Source organism: Enhydra lutris, unplaced genomic scaffold (assembly GCF_002288905.1).
Source record: "Enhydra lutris kenyoni isolate GAN:26980312 unplaced genomic scaffold, ASM228890v2 scaffoldscaffold18, whole genome shotgun sequence".
Taxonomy (NCBI): Eukaryota; Metazoa; Chordata; class Mammalia; order Carnivora; family Mustelidae; genus Enhydra; species Enhydra lutris.
Genome location: NW_019154102.1, coordinates 9134857 through 9151001, shown reverse-complemented (window position 1 = coordinate 9151001; position 16145 = coordinate 9134857).

Sequence of the window (16145 nt, the reverse complement as noted above, 5' to 3'; positions counted from 1 at the left end):
AGCCTGGCTAGAACCTTGAGAATCGTCATTCTGAACTCTAGATCTGACATATTACCAATGTCTGTATTGATTAGGTCCCTAGCCTTTGGTACTGCCTCTTGTTCTTTTTTTTGTGGTGAATTTTTCCGCCTTGTCATTTTGTCCAGATAAGAGTAGATGAAGGAGCAAGTAAAATACTAAAAGGGTGGCAACAACCCCAGGAAAATATGCTTTAGCCAAATCAGAAGAGATCCCAAATCGTGAGTGGGGAGAAAGGGGATAAAAAGAGGTTCAGAAAGAAAAAAAAAAAAGAAAAGAAAAAAGAAAAAAGATACCAAAAAAGAAAACCAATAAAGAAAAAATATAAAAAGGAAAAATATATATATATATATTAGATAAACTAGTTAAAAAACATTAAAAAATAAAAGGGTAAAAGTTAAAAAAAATTTAGCAGAAGAAGAAAAAAAAATTGAAAAAGAAAAAAAAAACAAAAATTAAATTAACTGCAAGGCTAAAGAATCATGGGGAGAAAGCCATGAGTTCCATGCTTTGCTTTCTCCTCCTCTGGAATTCCGCTGCTCTCCTTGGTATTGAAACTGCAGTCCTTGGTAGGTGAACTTGGTCCTGCCTGGATTTCTTGCTCTTCTGGGGGAGGGGCCTGTTGTAGTGATTCTCAAGTGTCTTTGCCCCAGGTGGAGTTGCACTGCCCTTACCAGGGGCCGGGCTGAGTAATCCGCTCGGGTTTGCTTTTGGGAGCTTTTGTTTCCTGAGCGCTTTCCGTAGAGTTCCGGAGGGCGGGAATGAACATGGCGGCCTCCCGGTCTCCGGCCCAGAGGAGCAGAGAGCCCGGGGTCCCACTCCTCAGTGCGCCCTCAGAGAACAGCGCCCAATTACTCCCGTCACCCTGCCTCTGGCCGCGCTCCGAGCTGACCGAGCCTGCGACCGGTTCAAGGTAACCCCGAGCTTAGAGCTCACTCCTCGGCTCTGTCTCTGTAGCCGGCTTCCCCGTTCTACTACCTGTAAGCTCTGCGACACTCAGACTCCCCCGATCCTTCTGTGACCCTGCAGGACCTGAGGCCACGCTGACCCTGCGTGGGCTTCACCCCGGTTAAGCCTCTGGAGCGATGTCCCTCCGCGGAACAGACTTTTAAAAGTCCTGATTTTGTGCTCCGCTGCTCCGCCACTTGCCGGGAGCCGGCCCCTCCCCCCGCGGTCTATCTTCCTGTCGCTTTGGATTCACTTCTCCGCCAGTCCTACCTTTCAGAAAGTGGTTGATTTTCTGTTTCTAGAGTTGCTGTTCTTCTCTTCGATCTCCCGTTGGATTTGTAGGTGTCTGCAATCTTTAGATAAGCTATCTAGCTGATCTCCCGCTACCTGAAGTAGTCTCAGCCTGCTACTTCTCCGCCATCTTGACTCCTCCCCCAAAATCTTGGATATTTTTATAATTCTCTTTCAATACTGTTTGAATACTGACCATTTGTTATCTGAATTTACTCGTATTTGTAATCATCTTGTCAAAGGAATCCTATAAGCAATTTAATTTATAATATTAGCATGCTGTTTTCTAGGAGTACCTAATGCTATAAGCTGTAAGCTCATTGGAACGTTATCTGCCTCTCAAGTTACTATAGGTGAGAGTTTTATCAAGTCTTTTGTAACCTTCTATCAGTAATGACTGTCCTTCCACTCTCTAAAATAAACTGTTGTTTTGCTATCCTCTATTTGTTGTAATGGCAACACCCCCACCTCTTGAACCCATTGTGTATCAATCAAGATAGGTTCAGTTAAATTTCTGGTAATGAATGAGTAGTTGCCAAATCTCAGGAGCTTAAAATAACAAAGTTTATTTTTCACTTGTTATCTTTACATATCAGCAAAAGGGACTCTGATCCTTCTGGTCGTGTGGGGTGCCCCCCAAAGTGGGAAAAAATTAAGTTGGAAATTCTGCGCTTTTGCCCAGAAAAAAAAAAAAAATACGTCTTATTTCTGTTCATCTTGTCTTGGACAACCCAAATTACATTACTCTACAATATTTCAAGTCAGTGACAAAATAGAATCCTACCATGTGCCCAAAAGGCAAAGAATCAGAATATTTGGTGAATAGCTCAAACGACACTACAATAGTGAAACTAATTCTGAATCAGATTTTAAACACCAGTTAAATCCCATAAAGTTTTTAAAAGGGCAATTTAACATCAAGAAACACATAACTGAATTAAGAAAAAAGTGAAATTCAGAAACCATTTTTTTTTCTTCCTATATTGTTTTAAATTATACTGTCAATCTTGATATACTAGTGCAGGCATCATCAAACTTTTTCTGTATAGGACCAGATAGTAAATTTTTTTTTAGGCTTTGTGTGCCATATGGTTTCTTTCTTAGCTCTCAACTCTGCATTAAAATGCAAAATCAGCCATAGATAATGTTAATGAATGGGTGTGGCTGTGTGCCTATAAAACTTTATTTACAAAAACAAATGGTCCACAAGCAGTATTTGCTGAGCTCTGCAATAAGAATTCATATGTCTACACGTATTTTGACAAATGAGATATCCGCTAATGGCCAAACATAGACCAGTGGAATCTTTAGGCTCTGAATGTGAACAAGGCCTACACTGGAGCTTTAATGGCATTACTGAAGAAAAGAGTAATATGTAAGTTTGTGGATAAAAAATGAAATTTCGAGGTAGTGAATACGTGTGTACATCATTTTTTGCACTCTTGAAGATATTATTAATCTGACAGTGAACTTTCAAATTAAAAGAGTTTTGTGGTGAAGTAACCATACTGTTGATATATACAAATAATATTCAGAGAAATGTAATTTGAGCATGTAATATAAGAAGAGACAAAAAACCAAATTCATGGATCTCTGAAAGAATCTGTGAAGATAAGTTCTGCTCTTCCATAATCTCTCCCTGCAAATGACAGATGTCAATGTGGAAAACCTCTTTGCTGGTGGGGATCTTCCTTCAGTGTGAAAATACATAAACAAAATTATGGTCTTTTAGAAATATAAAAAATTCATTCTGTTCTGCTTTATAGAGACCAGATGTCTACATGTCCATGGAAAAGAAATGTGATTGAAGCATCGAGACATACTTGGAAATCTAATTTAGCTGTCTATGTTATCAGAATCAATTGCTATAACTGGATAACTTGGGCAGTGAGGCATAGTTGTAAAAGAATGCCATCATGATCAAATTAACCATGCATTGATTTTTAGAATCATGTCTAATTATGCAGTACTTTTCCCTAATAGAATTTTGATTTGGGAATAGCATAAGTGATAAAGAGTGATAAGGAATGAGTTCTGTTTTAGTGATTTATTTGTGCCCTCTAGACTAAGAATAAAGACAGAGGAGCTGGCTTGGGAAATTAGGAGGTGAGACAACAAATCATGAAATCATTGTTTCGGTGTTGGCACTTTCTAGTAAATTGGAGCATGCAGATAACTTACAACCTAGGAGTTCGCCCTAGAAAAACTCTTGTGTTTATTTAGAAGACACATGGAGGAGTGATTTTAATAGTATTGTATGTAGTAGCATAGGTTTAGTAACTAAATGTCCATAAACAGCAGAGTAGATAAGTAAATAAAATATTCATGTAAGAAAATAACCCATTTCAATAAAAATGAAAAAAACTACAACTATTGTATTAATATGAATTAGAAAAATATGTTATTCAAGCCCCACATTGGGTGTAGAGATTACTTAAAAAAATGTTGAGCTAACGATGTTACTCATACGAGAATATTTACAGTATGATTTCATTAATTTAAATTTTATATTCCTTACAAATTAAACAAAATATTGATTTGGGTGCATTTACAGCTGGAAAACTGTAAAATAAAGTAAGGAAATAACTGACACTGAGGTGAGGATACTGCTTAACACAGAGTGGGTAGGTAAGGGGAGGAGATCTGGAAGAATATAGGGAGCATATAAAGAATATAATTTTCTATGTTTTTACTTGTAAAGGAATAGGTGGGTGTTCTTAAAATTATTTGTATAGTGTTTATGGTCTTTTTGTGGATATTTCACATGAAGAAATTAAAATAGTTCCTGATCCTCTATACTGAATACATTAAGGGCAACTTTCTTTTCACAGATTAGTTGAAAGTAACAACAGACATGTGAGCCTTATCTTCCTCACTGCCTCTTCCACATACACACACCTGCAAGCACACCAAACCTGCGTTTAGTCCCTGGTACTAAATGCAATTTTCAACAATCAACAATACATATAAATTTTACTCTGTTGTGGGTCTCAACATAAGCAATCAACTGACCTAATTGATTAAAATCAGATTTTCTCTAGCTAAAATGGTCTGTTCTCCTGTATAAGACCAAGGGAGTAACCATAGTAAATCTTGTGTTATAAAATCGGTGAGGCAGGTAAAATATGTATAAAATTTATGGAACCTAGCTTAGAAACTATGTTTTAAACTTCAGGGCAGCTTGAATTGACTTAGGGAGAGTAGAACAGTCAGAAAAAAGAAAACCCCCAAGAAGCCGAATCCCCTGAGAAGCAAGATGAAAAGGGGATATGACTCGATTTACTCACTCAAAAGCACTTACGTATCTATTATATTCCAGGAAACGTGCTAGTTTTAAGGTAAAGATATGGGAAGATGGTGATCTGATACTTGACCAGGAATAAAAATCAGAATAAATGGCTATTTCCCCCCCAAAATTAACCCTAGAGAAATTGTAAAAGGTAACAGAACTCAGAAAATAGCATCACCACCAACAGAAGCTTTCCCAGGGAGAGAAATCTCTTTCAGACTAGGGGTTGAATGATCCAGTCACGTGTAGAAGGTTGATCAGAAGATAAGGAGAACTAAACTGAGGGAAAGCTCCTGCTTATGTTCAGTTATCATTCTTCTCCAATATGCCATGAGACATTCTTCCTCTTCCACTTCATTGCAGAAATTTGCTCAGTAGCCAACGTTGTTGGAAAAATCTGGCTGTAGTACAGAGTTTGGGTAAACACTTAGGACTGAGCGTCCCTCACTCTGCCCCAACAGTGAGGGTTGGTAAAGTTCAATCTAAGAAGACTTTTTTTTCTCAGATCCTGAATCCCTCTAACACTTTGAAGAAAGGGGATATGTTGGAAGAAGAAACATCAGAATATATAGATCAAGAATTAAAAATAAGTATAATAAACAGGCAAAATAATTATATTACAGGAGATAGAAAAACATTGACAATATGAAACAAAAATGTGATCAGGTGGAAATATTGGAATGTGGGAATGATAATAAAGTAGATTTGGAAATAGAAGGATGCATACACTTGTATTTGTAATAATAAGACTAGATTGAAGAATTGTTCCAGAAGGAAACAAGAAAGTAAAAGAATATTGAAAAAGAAAGTGAAAATAATTTTAAAAATTCATGGGAAAAATATTTTGAGAAATGCAAAATAAGCTTTCCTGGAGTTAAAGAAGAGAGAAGGACCTCACCATGAAAGGGTGCATAAAATGTCAAAGGAGAGAGAAAGGAACATTGTAAAAGAGAGCCCCATAGAGATGACAGAATTGAAAGGCCATGCCAGTACATCAAATAAAATTAATAAAATGGACAAAAGAAAGGGTCAGTGAGCTTAAAGCAGATGAAAAAATTGTGCAATGTGCAAAAAAAAAAAAAAAGGAAAAAATAAACAGAGCTTCTGTAACTCCTGGGATGATATCAATTAGGAAACATACTTATACTTGGAATCCATAAAAAAAGGTAGAGAAAAAAACGAGCCCAAAGAAATATTTGAAGAAATAAAACAATGTCTAACACTTTCTCAAATTTGGTAAAAAATATAAACGTAAGAATCCAAGGTACCCCAGAAATCCTTATCAGTATAAATAAAAACATAAGACTTCAACATATCACAGGAAAATTGCTGAAAACTGGGAGAGAGAGAGAGGAAGAGAGAGAAATTGAAACCTACCACCATAAAAAGACACATCACTCAACAGGGTAAAAATGATGGCTGGCTTCTCATTAGTAACAATAGGAGCTGGAAGACAATGGAATGACATCTTTAAAAGGGATGAAAGGGATAAAAAACCTGTCAAAGAAGAATTTTTACACAGTGAACATACCTTACAAAATTGAAAGCCCAAATAAAGACACTTTCAGATAAATGAAAGGTAAAAACTACTACTAGCAGATCTGCACATAAGAAATGATATACAAAAAATTTCAGTATCTTCTAAAAATGTTTAAAAGACAACTAGCTTTCCACTGCAAAGTATGTACCAAAACAGCACAAAAACTGAGGAGTAAGTGGAGTTATAATGATTTAAGATTTTTAGATTTTATATACTATGGTAAAATATTAACTATAAAAAGGCTATGATGAGTTAAGGATTAATATTGTAATGTCTAGACCAACCACTAAGAAAAACAGCAATGAATGAGTGTAGCTAAAAGATAAATTGATGAAATAACATGAAATACTAAATGAATGCTAATATTCAATCCTCTGGAAAGAAGTCAAGGAAAGAGGAAGATAGGAACAAAAATCAGAGAGACAAACAGAAATAAATAGCTAAATGATAGGCCAACAGACTCATATATCAGTAAGTAAATAAGTAGTATAAATATGCCAAACATTCCAATTAAAAAGTAGGGATTATCGGACTAGATAAGAGACACCCAACTCCACCTCTGAAAAGCACATACTTTAATATAAAACCAAAGATAGATTGAATAATAAAGGGATAGAAAAAGATACACCACATGCACTTCACATAAAAGACAACTGCTATGTCTATGTTAATAATAAGAACACGTGTCTCCAAATGTGTCTTTCAAGAGATAAAAAGGGACACATTTTCAGTTCTTTAGGAAACAATAACCACATATGTGTATGACCTTACTGAGATTCAAAATGCATTTAGAAAAAACAGACATAGATTAAACAGAAAATTACACAAATACACCAAGATACTGGGATATTTTTAACAACTGCATCTGTTAACTTTCGAAGATGCCGACATTGAGATGGAGTTAGAAGAACAAAAGTTTAAAAAAAAAAAAAAAAGGAGAAGAAGAAGAACAAAAGGTTTATTTATTTATTTATTTATTTTTATTAAAATATTTTATTTATTCATTTGACAGACAGAGATCACAAGTAGGCAGAGAAGCAGGCAGAGAGAGGAGGAAGCAGGCTCTCTGCCGAGCAGAGAGCCTGATGCGGGGCTCGATCCCAGGACCCCAGGATCATGACCTGAGCTGAAGGCAGAGGCTTTAACCCACTGAGCCACCCAGGCGCTCAAAAGGTATATTTATATACCTAGAAAATGAAAACAGGAGATCCAATATCTGGCAAGAGGAGATCTCAAGTTGTGATGCAAATTTGTCTTTCCAGGCAAACAAGAATTCCCCAGCAAAGGTGATGTATTAGAAGAATTTCTCCATAGAAAACTACACAAATTATTATTGGAGAAATTAAAGAAGCCTTAAATAAATAGAGATATTCCATGTTTGTGAATCAGAGAAGGTAGTCTCCATAAGCTGATCTATAGATTCAACACAATCTTAATAAAAATCCGAACCGGCTTTTTAAAAATAGAAATTGATAAATTGTTTCTGGAATTTATATGAAAGAGAAAAGAGAAAAGAAAGGAAAGAGGAATCAGAAAATTTTGTAAGAGAAGTTGAAAACTATTAATGTTGGAGAGCTTACACAATAAAGGTAAATTTATTCAATGTTCTGTTGGTATAAGGATAGACAAAATGATGAACAGAACCCAATAGAGGCCCCAGAAACAGATCAACACATGTCCTGTTGATTTTTTTCTACTTAGGTGCCAAACTAATTGAAAGAGGAAGGATCCTCTTTTCAACAGATGTGGATGGAAAAATTAGATAAATGTAAGGGGAAAGAAAAGTGAACCTTGATCCATCATCGCATCATAAAATTTAATTGTAGATGTATTATAGATATAAACACAAATTAAATTTAAAACTCCTGGAAGAAAGCGTAGGAGATTATCTTTGTGACCAAGGTTTCTTAGAATGCAAAAAGTACTGCTTAAAGTATATATGTAATATATATATTAAATTATATATATATATATATATATATATATATATATATATATTTTTTTTTTTTTTTTTTAGGGCATAAACCCCTTCTATCTGAAGACTTTTTGTTAAGGATATGAAAAAGCAAGTTAGAGACGAGAGAAATATTTGCAATATTTATATTTGACTGAGTATGCATATATCTATTTCTCCTTGTTTAATAAATAATGAAAACACAAACAACTCAAATATAACTAATGTAAGACTTGTGGTCCCAAAGCATGCAAAGAGGTACTTAACATGTCTAGTCTTCATAGACATACAAATTAAATTTTAAAATGAGAAATAATTTCACATCAAGTAGAATAGTTAAAATGTAAAAACTTGTAACACAAAATGTTGGCAAGGACATGGATTAATTAGAACTCCATCATTGCTGGTAGGAATATAAATTAGTCCAACTACTTAGCCAACCTTTTTGGCTATTTTTTATAGTGTTAAATATATACCTACCCCATGACCCAATTCTAAGATAAACTGAAGCATGTCCAAAAAAATGTGTAAGAAAATTCACAGAAGCTTTAAAGAAAAAAAAAAAAAAAAAAGCTCCCCACTGGAAACAGAGTGTCCATCAATTGGAGAATGGATAAACAAATTGTAATAGGAAATATTGATTACCCCAACAGTATGCAGGAGTCTTAGAAGCCTTATGCTCAGTAAAAGTGGCCGAATACTGAGTGCATACTGTATGATTCCATACATGTGAAATTCTGGAATATTCCATATAAATCTATGGAGATAGCAATAAGAACTGTGGTTGCCTATGGAGAAAGGGAGATTGCTTTTAAGGGGAATCAAGAACACTTTTTAGGTTGATGGAATTATATATATGTGGTGATTGAGGTGGTAGTTACATGGATATAGACATGTATCAAAATTTATTGAATAGTACATTTAACACCCTCCCCACGCACATTCCAGTTTATTAGATGAATCTCTGACAGCAAATCCTGATATCTTATTTCATTTCCTCTCTGTGTTTTTGTTTTAATGAAAATTAAAATAAATTGAAATGCAAATCTCTTCCCAAATGTGCCATATTAGTGAGTCTTATCCCTTTTTCTGGTCTAATTGAAGCTTCACACAGTTCGTACCCTTTTGGAGTGACTGATCCATAATTATGCTCCAAACTTCATGCATTTCAACTGAATGGCATTATTTACTTCTTAATCATTTTGGCCGGATGTACAGGGGTCTTCACAAGGTTCTCTATTATGTTCTGTTTACCACATACCCACTTAGCTATGGGGCATATTGAACCCCACCTGGGTTCGATTGTAGCTTCCTCTACTTCTCTCCTCCCCTGCAATTTTGTCTGATTAGTAATTCCAGCTAGCTCACAGCCATTTCCTTTCTCTAGATCATTTATAAAGATTAAAATCAGCAGAAGTCCAAGGACTAATTTCAGCAGGACGCCAGAGAAGTATGTTCTCAATATATAAGTGTTTGTTAACAAGGAAATAAGGTAAAGGAAAATATCTACTTGAATAACTGTTGGTAGGTAGGAGAGAGTTAGGTTCAAAAGTTGACAAAATGTTGCATGTCCAGAATCCATAGCAATAAAGAAACTTTGCTGTTCGAAGCCTAGGTTAAAAAGGGAGCTGTTTGGAGAAGATAATAACCAGGCTAGAACATTCAGGCACCTACAATAAGCAGAGAGTGTGTGATCAACCCACAGGCAAGCATTTCATTAAAGATGTGGGGAGTCAGGCTTCCAGGGAGAAAAAGGTGTTAACGGAGTTATTAGGAAGATTTTAAGATACTACCAAAGATCTTGGAGAGCAGGTGCAATGGACAGCGAGGCATATCTGATACGGATCAGTTTCTCTTGCAAACTCAGCACAAAGATACCCACTGTCTTTAATACTCTAAGAAAGTGGGAAAGGGCTGTGCATTTGAAACAACCTCTCATATGATTTTCAGCCTCAGCTACAGAGGCACTTATGTATCAGAGCAAGGTGTGATTTATTAAACCATATTTCTATTTGTGAAATATATTCAATCATGCAAAGTGCAGTCTTCTTTCTACATTTTACACCCATTTCCAAAATGTCTGACTCTTCCCTTAGATACTTCTTGGATCCTTTCCTCACCAACCCCACCACCACTATCTTTGTTTAGAACCTACTTCTGTCTAATATGATGTATTGAAATAATTCAGAATTTGTCTTCTTCTGCCTAATGTAACTTAACTAATTCACAGAACTTCCATTGCTGATGAAGATGAAGGTAATGCTAGAGTTGCTACTACCTCTTTTGCTTACTATTTATTTAACCATAGGCAAAGAACTTTCTACACATTATTTCAATTTTCCTTGAGGACAAATAGGATAATATTATCTCTTATTATAATTGGATAAATAGAAAGTTGAGTGACTTACCGCTCAATATATATATGGGATCAATATATATATGGGATTCATATATTGTATTAATTTCCTCTTGCTAATGTAACAAATTACCACAAACTTAGTGACTTAAAACAATACCATCTGTATTATTTTAAAGCTTTGAAGTTAGAAGTCCAAGATGGGTCTCAGTGGGCTCCGTGGCTGAGGTTTTCTGACGGCTGTGAGGTAGAATCCATTTTATTGCTTTTTCAAGCCTTTAGAGGCTGGCCTCATCCCTTGGCGCAGGGCCCCCTTCTATTTTCAGACAGCAATGGCCAGTCAAGTCTTTCTTACACTGCATTCATTCTGACACTAACTCTTCTGATTCTCTCTTCCACATTTAAAGGACCCTGGTAATTACATCAGGCCCATCTAGTAATACAGAATAATCTCCTTATTTCAGATCAGCTAATTAGCAATCTTAATTACCTCTTGCCATGCAGCCTAACATAGTCACAGGTTCCAGGGATTAGAACACACACATCTCTGGGGGACTGTTATTCTGTCAAGTGCAGATATAAAAGGAGGTCTCTGAGACTCTGTATTACTATTCACTACCCAATTTTAGCAGTACCATTTTTTTAAATTTTATTTATTTATTTGACAGAGAGAGAGATCACAAGTAGGCAGAGAGGCAGGCAGAGAAAGAGGAAGGGAAGCAGGCTCCCTGCTGAGCAGATAGCCCGATGCAGGACTCGATCCCAGGATCCTGGGATCATGACCTGAGCCGAAGGCAGAGGCTTTAACCCACTGAGCCACCCAGGCGCCCCTAGCAGTACCATTTTAACAATGAAATGGGATTGTGTTGTACTCCCAGTCAATGTTTCTTTTAAGATGAAGAATTAACTCAGTATGTGAGGTCTTTTATAAGTCAGACTCAACGTATCTTTCTACAGTAGGTTTTCCCTACGTCCCGCCATGTTATTATGGATGGCCACACTGACATGGGTGCTTCTCACTGAAAGCACTGTTGTTTCTCCTACCCCCTTAAATGTACACAATCTAATCTGTGCATCTGTCATATTCTCTGTTCTTTTTCCACCTAGAAACTTATTGAGGATAGAATTCAAGTACCAATCTTTTTTAAATTTTAATTCCAGCATATTTAATATACCATGTTATATTAGTTTCACATACACAATATAGTGATTCAGCAATTCCATATGTCACCTGGTACTCATCAAAAGTGCCCTCCTTAATCCCCATCATCTATTTCATCCATCCTCCACCCATCTCCCCTTTGTTAACCATCAGTTTTTTCTCTAGAGTTAAGAATTTGTTTCTTAGTTTCTCTGTCTTTTTTACTTTGCTCACTTGTTTTGTTTCTTAAACTCCACATATGAGTGAAATCATATGGTATTTGTCTTTCTCTGACTGACTTAGCTTTATACTCTCTAGCTCCATCCATGTCACTGTATGGTGATTTCATTCCTCTTTACGGCCAAATAATATTCCATTGTAAATATATATGCCACATCTTTCTTATCCATTCATCAATAGATGGAAACTTGGGCTGCTTCCATATTTTGGTTACTATAAATAAAATTGGGATGCATGTATCCCTTCGAATTAGTGTTTTTGTATTCTTTGTGTAAATACCATAGAGTGATTGTTGGATCATAGGGTAGTTCTATTTTTAGCTTTTTGAGGAACCTCCATACTGTTCTCCATGGTGCTTCACCAGATTACATTCCCACCAACAGTGCAAGAGGGTTCCTTTTCCTCCACAGCCTTGTCAAGACTTGTTGTTTCTTGTGTTTTTTATCTTAGCCATTCTAACTGGTGTGAGGTGATACCTCATTTGGTTTTGATTTGCATTTCCCTAATGAGTGATGCTGAGCGTCTTTTCATGTGTCTGTTGGCCATCTGGATATTTTCTTTCTCTTCTTTTTTTTTTTTAAGGTTTTATTTATTTATTTGACAGAGAGATCATACATAGGCAGAGAGAGAGGGGCAGGCAGAGAGAGAGGGGGAAGCAGGTTCCCTGCTGAGCAGAGAGTCTGACGTGGGGATTGATTCCAGGACCCTGAGATCATGACCTGAGCCGAAGGCAGAGTCTTAACCCACTGAGCCACCCAGGCACCCCCATCTGAATACCTTCTTTGGAGAAATGTCTGTTCATGTCTTTTGCCCATTTTTTAATTGGATTGTTTGTTTTGGGGGTGTTGAGTTATACAAGTTGTTTATATATTTTGGATAATAACTCCTTATCAGATATGTCATTGGCAAATATCTCCTCCCATTCCACAGGTTGCCTTTTACTTTTGTTGATTGTTTCCTTTACTGTGCAGAACATTTTTATTTTGATGTAATCCCAATAATTTATTTTTGCTTTTGTTTTCCTAACCTCGGGGGACATATCTAGGAATGTGGTCCTATGGTGAATGTCAAAGACATCATTGCCTTTGCTGTCTTCTAGGGTTTTTATGGTGTCTGGTCCCATATTTAAGTCTTATATCCATTTTGAATTTGTTTTTGTGTATGGTGTAAGAAAGTGGTCCAGTTCATTCTTCTGCATGTAGCTGTCCAGTTTTTCCAGCACCATTTGTTAGAGACTGCCTTTTTCTATTGGATATTTTTTTATGCTTTGTTGAAGATTAATTGCCTATTTAATTGTGAATTTAATTTCTGAGCTTTCTATTCTTTTTCAGTGATCGCTGTGTCTATTTTTTGCCAATACCATACTGTTTTGATCATTACAATTTTGTAATATAACTTGTGATTTAAGTTGCTGTCTGGAATGGTGATACCAGCAGCTTTGCTTTTCTTTCAAGTACCAATCTTTCTATGAAGCCACATTTGATGCTTTGGGGAGAGAGTATATTTTCCTTCAATGTGCTTCTTTAGAACTGTGTGTTCTTCCTTTTCATACATTGTAGATTTTTATTACATATATATAATCCCCATTGGAATCTGGCAATATCAAGTTCAGGGCTATGTCCTTTTGCCTTTCTATGTAGAAACATGCTGAGTTCCTAGAAAATGGTGGAAAATTATAAAGACTTTGTGAGCAAACAAACCCATGAAAGTAAGAACAGATTATGGTCCTAAACTTGCTTTTTACAAAGTTTTAAATTTTGTTTCTACTTGTCATTTTTGTAAATGCTTACAAAGTTAAGAAAAGCTAAATAAAATTTGAGAAAGCAGTCCATGAACTAATAAAGCAAGTTTTACCAAACTTTTACCATGACCATTTAGTACAGAGATATGTGCATAAAAATACATGTATCATTATTAAATTAATGGTAAGAAGAGTCCAATATGTGGTTTTTGCATGAATAACAATATTTGCAGAAAAGTATACAATTTTGGGATGCTTGGGTGTTTCAGTCTGTTAAGGGTCTGCCTTCGGCTCAGGTCACAATCCCAGGGTCCTGGGATGGAGTCCTGTTTTGAGCTCCTTGCTCATGGAGGAGCCTGCTTCTCCCTTTGCTTGCCACTCCCCATGCTTATGCTCTTGCTCTCTCTCTCTCTATCTGACAAATAAATAAATCTTTTTTTTAAATATTTTTATTTATTTATTTGACAGAGATCACAAGTAGGCAGAGAGGCAGGCAGAGAGAGAAAGGGAAGCAGGCTCCCCGCTGAGCAGAGAGCCCGACTTGGGGCTCGATCCCAGGACCCCGGGATCATGACCTGAGCTGAAGGCAGAGGCTTCAACCCACTGAGCCACCCAGGTGCCCCAAATCTTTTTTTTTTTTTTTTTTAAAGAAAAGTATATAATTCTAACAGTTAAAATACTATAAATTTTATGTAATAAATTTCCCTAAGAAGTCCATTCAACGGTTTAACTCTTACTTTTTGTATCTTTTTCCAGATACAGGTTTACAGTGCCAAAAACAATTTTCATCCGGTTTAAATTTTGAAATTTGAGATAAAGGTATTATGCAAATAAATGAAGTCCACTTAAGTGAGGACAAGCTGAGGCTATTTGTTCAGAGCTTAGCTATACCAGGAGAGTCAGCCACCGCCACTTGTGTCTGACAGAAGCTCAAAAGTTAGGTTGGAGAGTTGGCAAACTTTACAGTGAAAAAAGGGAAGGATTCAGGTGTGCTCTGAAGATTGCTGCCTTGGGGAAGCTGGACGTATTTTATGCAGAGATAAGAAAGCCATCTGATAGGATTGGTTTGGTGAGCATAATCAGCTTTTCTGCTTGGTCCCAAAATAGAGGCAGGGTCAGAAATCAAGGTAGTTGGCACTTGTACTAAATCCTGACCAAGACGAGCCAGATGTGTGCTCTGGCTTCGTGGACTGTTTGCCGCAGAAATTGTGGATCAGAGCTCTATTTTTACATATATGATCTGGAAATTTTCCATTTGTATGTTCAGTCTCTCAATACCTCTTTGGGTCATCCTTTAGTCTGGGAGAAGTTGAGCAATATAGGGAAGGCCAGTGATAGAGATCTTCCCTGCTCAGAGATTGTTCAGCAACCTCCACAGTCAGTTCTGCTGTACGATCTTGACCTTTTTGTTGTTGCATTATCCTAATGATCATCTGAGGAGAAGGCAACTGTGAAGACACATGTAAGACTCTATCCAGAATACACTGGACCAGCATCATGAACAATATGAAAAAAATAAACAAATTAATAGTCCTTATAAGATGCCTCAGAATCAGAAGCCTCAACTGCCTAAACCAAGCAGAGAAAACAAATCCCATAGGCCAAAAACACAGACCCTAGAGAACTAAGTAGATTTTCCTTAAGATGATTCATAGCCTCTTCTACCTTGGCTTTTCTATTGATCTAAGTACAGCAAGTAATAGTACAATGACACAGAAGCCACCATGACTGGCTAACAAAAAAATCCGGAACAATGTGATTGGCCATCACTATTTGTGCCAATGAGTTGAGACTGATCATTTTTCTGGGTAGGAGAGAGGTGGTTTCATTAATAACTTCCCCCTGAGTGAGTGATGCATTTGTTACAGACTTTTCAGTTTGAAAGCCTGCTACTGATGGGAAGACTGTTCTGATTTCTCACATAAAAAATAGGTCAGTAATTCCCCCATGTAGACTCCCTGAATAATCAAGGTGGCCTCATTGTGGAGCTTGCTTCTGAGTTGGTATTTCTAGACTTTGTGATTTATAAAACTAGGGTCTTAGTGTATGGACAAGTCTTAGAATATTATTGCTAATGTTCATGAGGTATTATTATGAGGTAAGTGGGATAGATGCCATGGCCTCCAAGGAAATTGTGTTTAGTAGGAGCACATGGAGATTTGGGGGAAAAGGAATTGTTTACAATGTAAGATCAGAGCCAAGGCCTTACATAAACTAGGTTACATATATAGACTTCCATTAGCATTTCTTAGGTGGGAAATATTTGCCCATTGTTCTATGAAGATTGTTTAATTCAAATTTAAAATTCCTTATGGTCTGATCAATAGATTCTAATAGTTGGTTCTTTTTCTGGGACACAGAGGCACTAGCAAAGCAGTGGGTTGATCTGTTTACCGTCATTTGTCCATGTAAATAAAGGTAGAAATGTCATTGGCTATAATTCTTTATGGTCTCATTTGAGGTGTCCAGCATTGCCCAGGGGATTTTATATATCACCGAGGTCTTATGATGGATGAGGATGTTCTAGATTAACAATTATAGTAAGAAGGGAAGAAAAGAGGAAAAAGGTTACTATGGGTGGATGACAACCAGGGCTCTATAGAAAATGAGAGGGGCGCCTGGGTGGC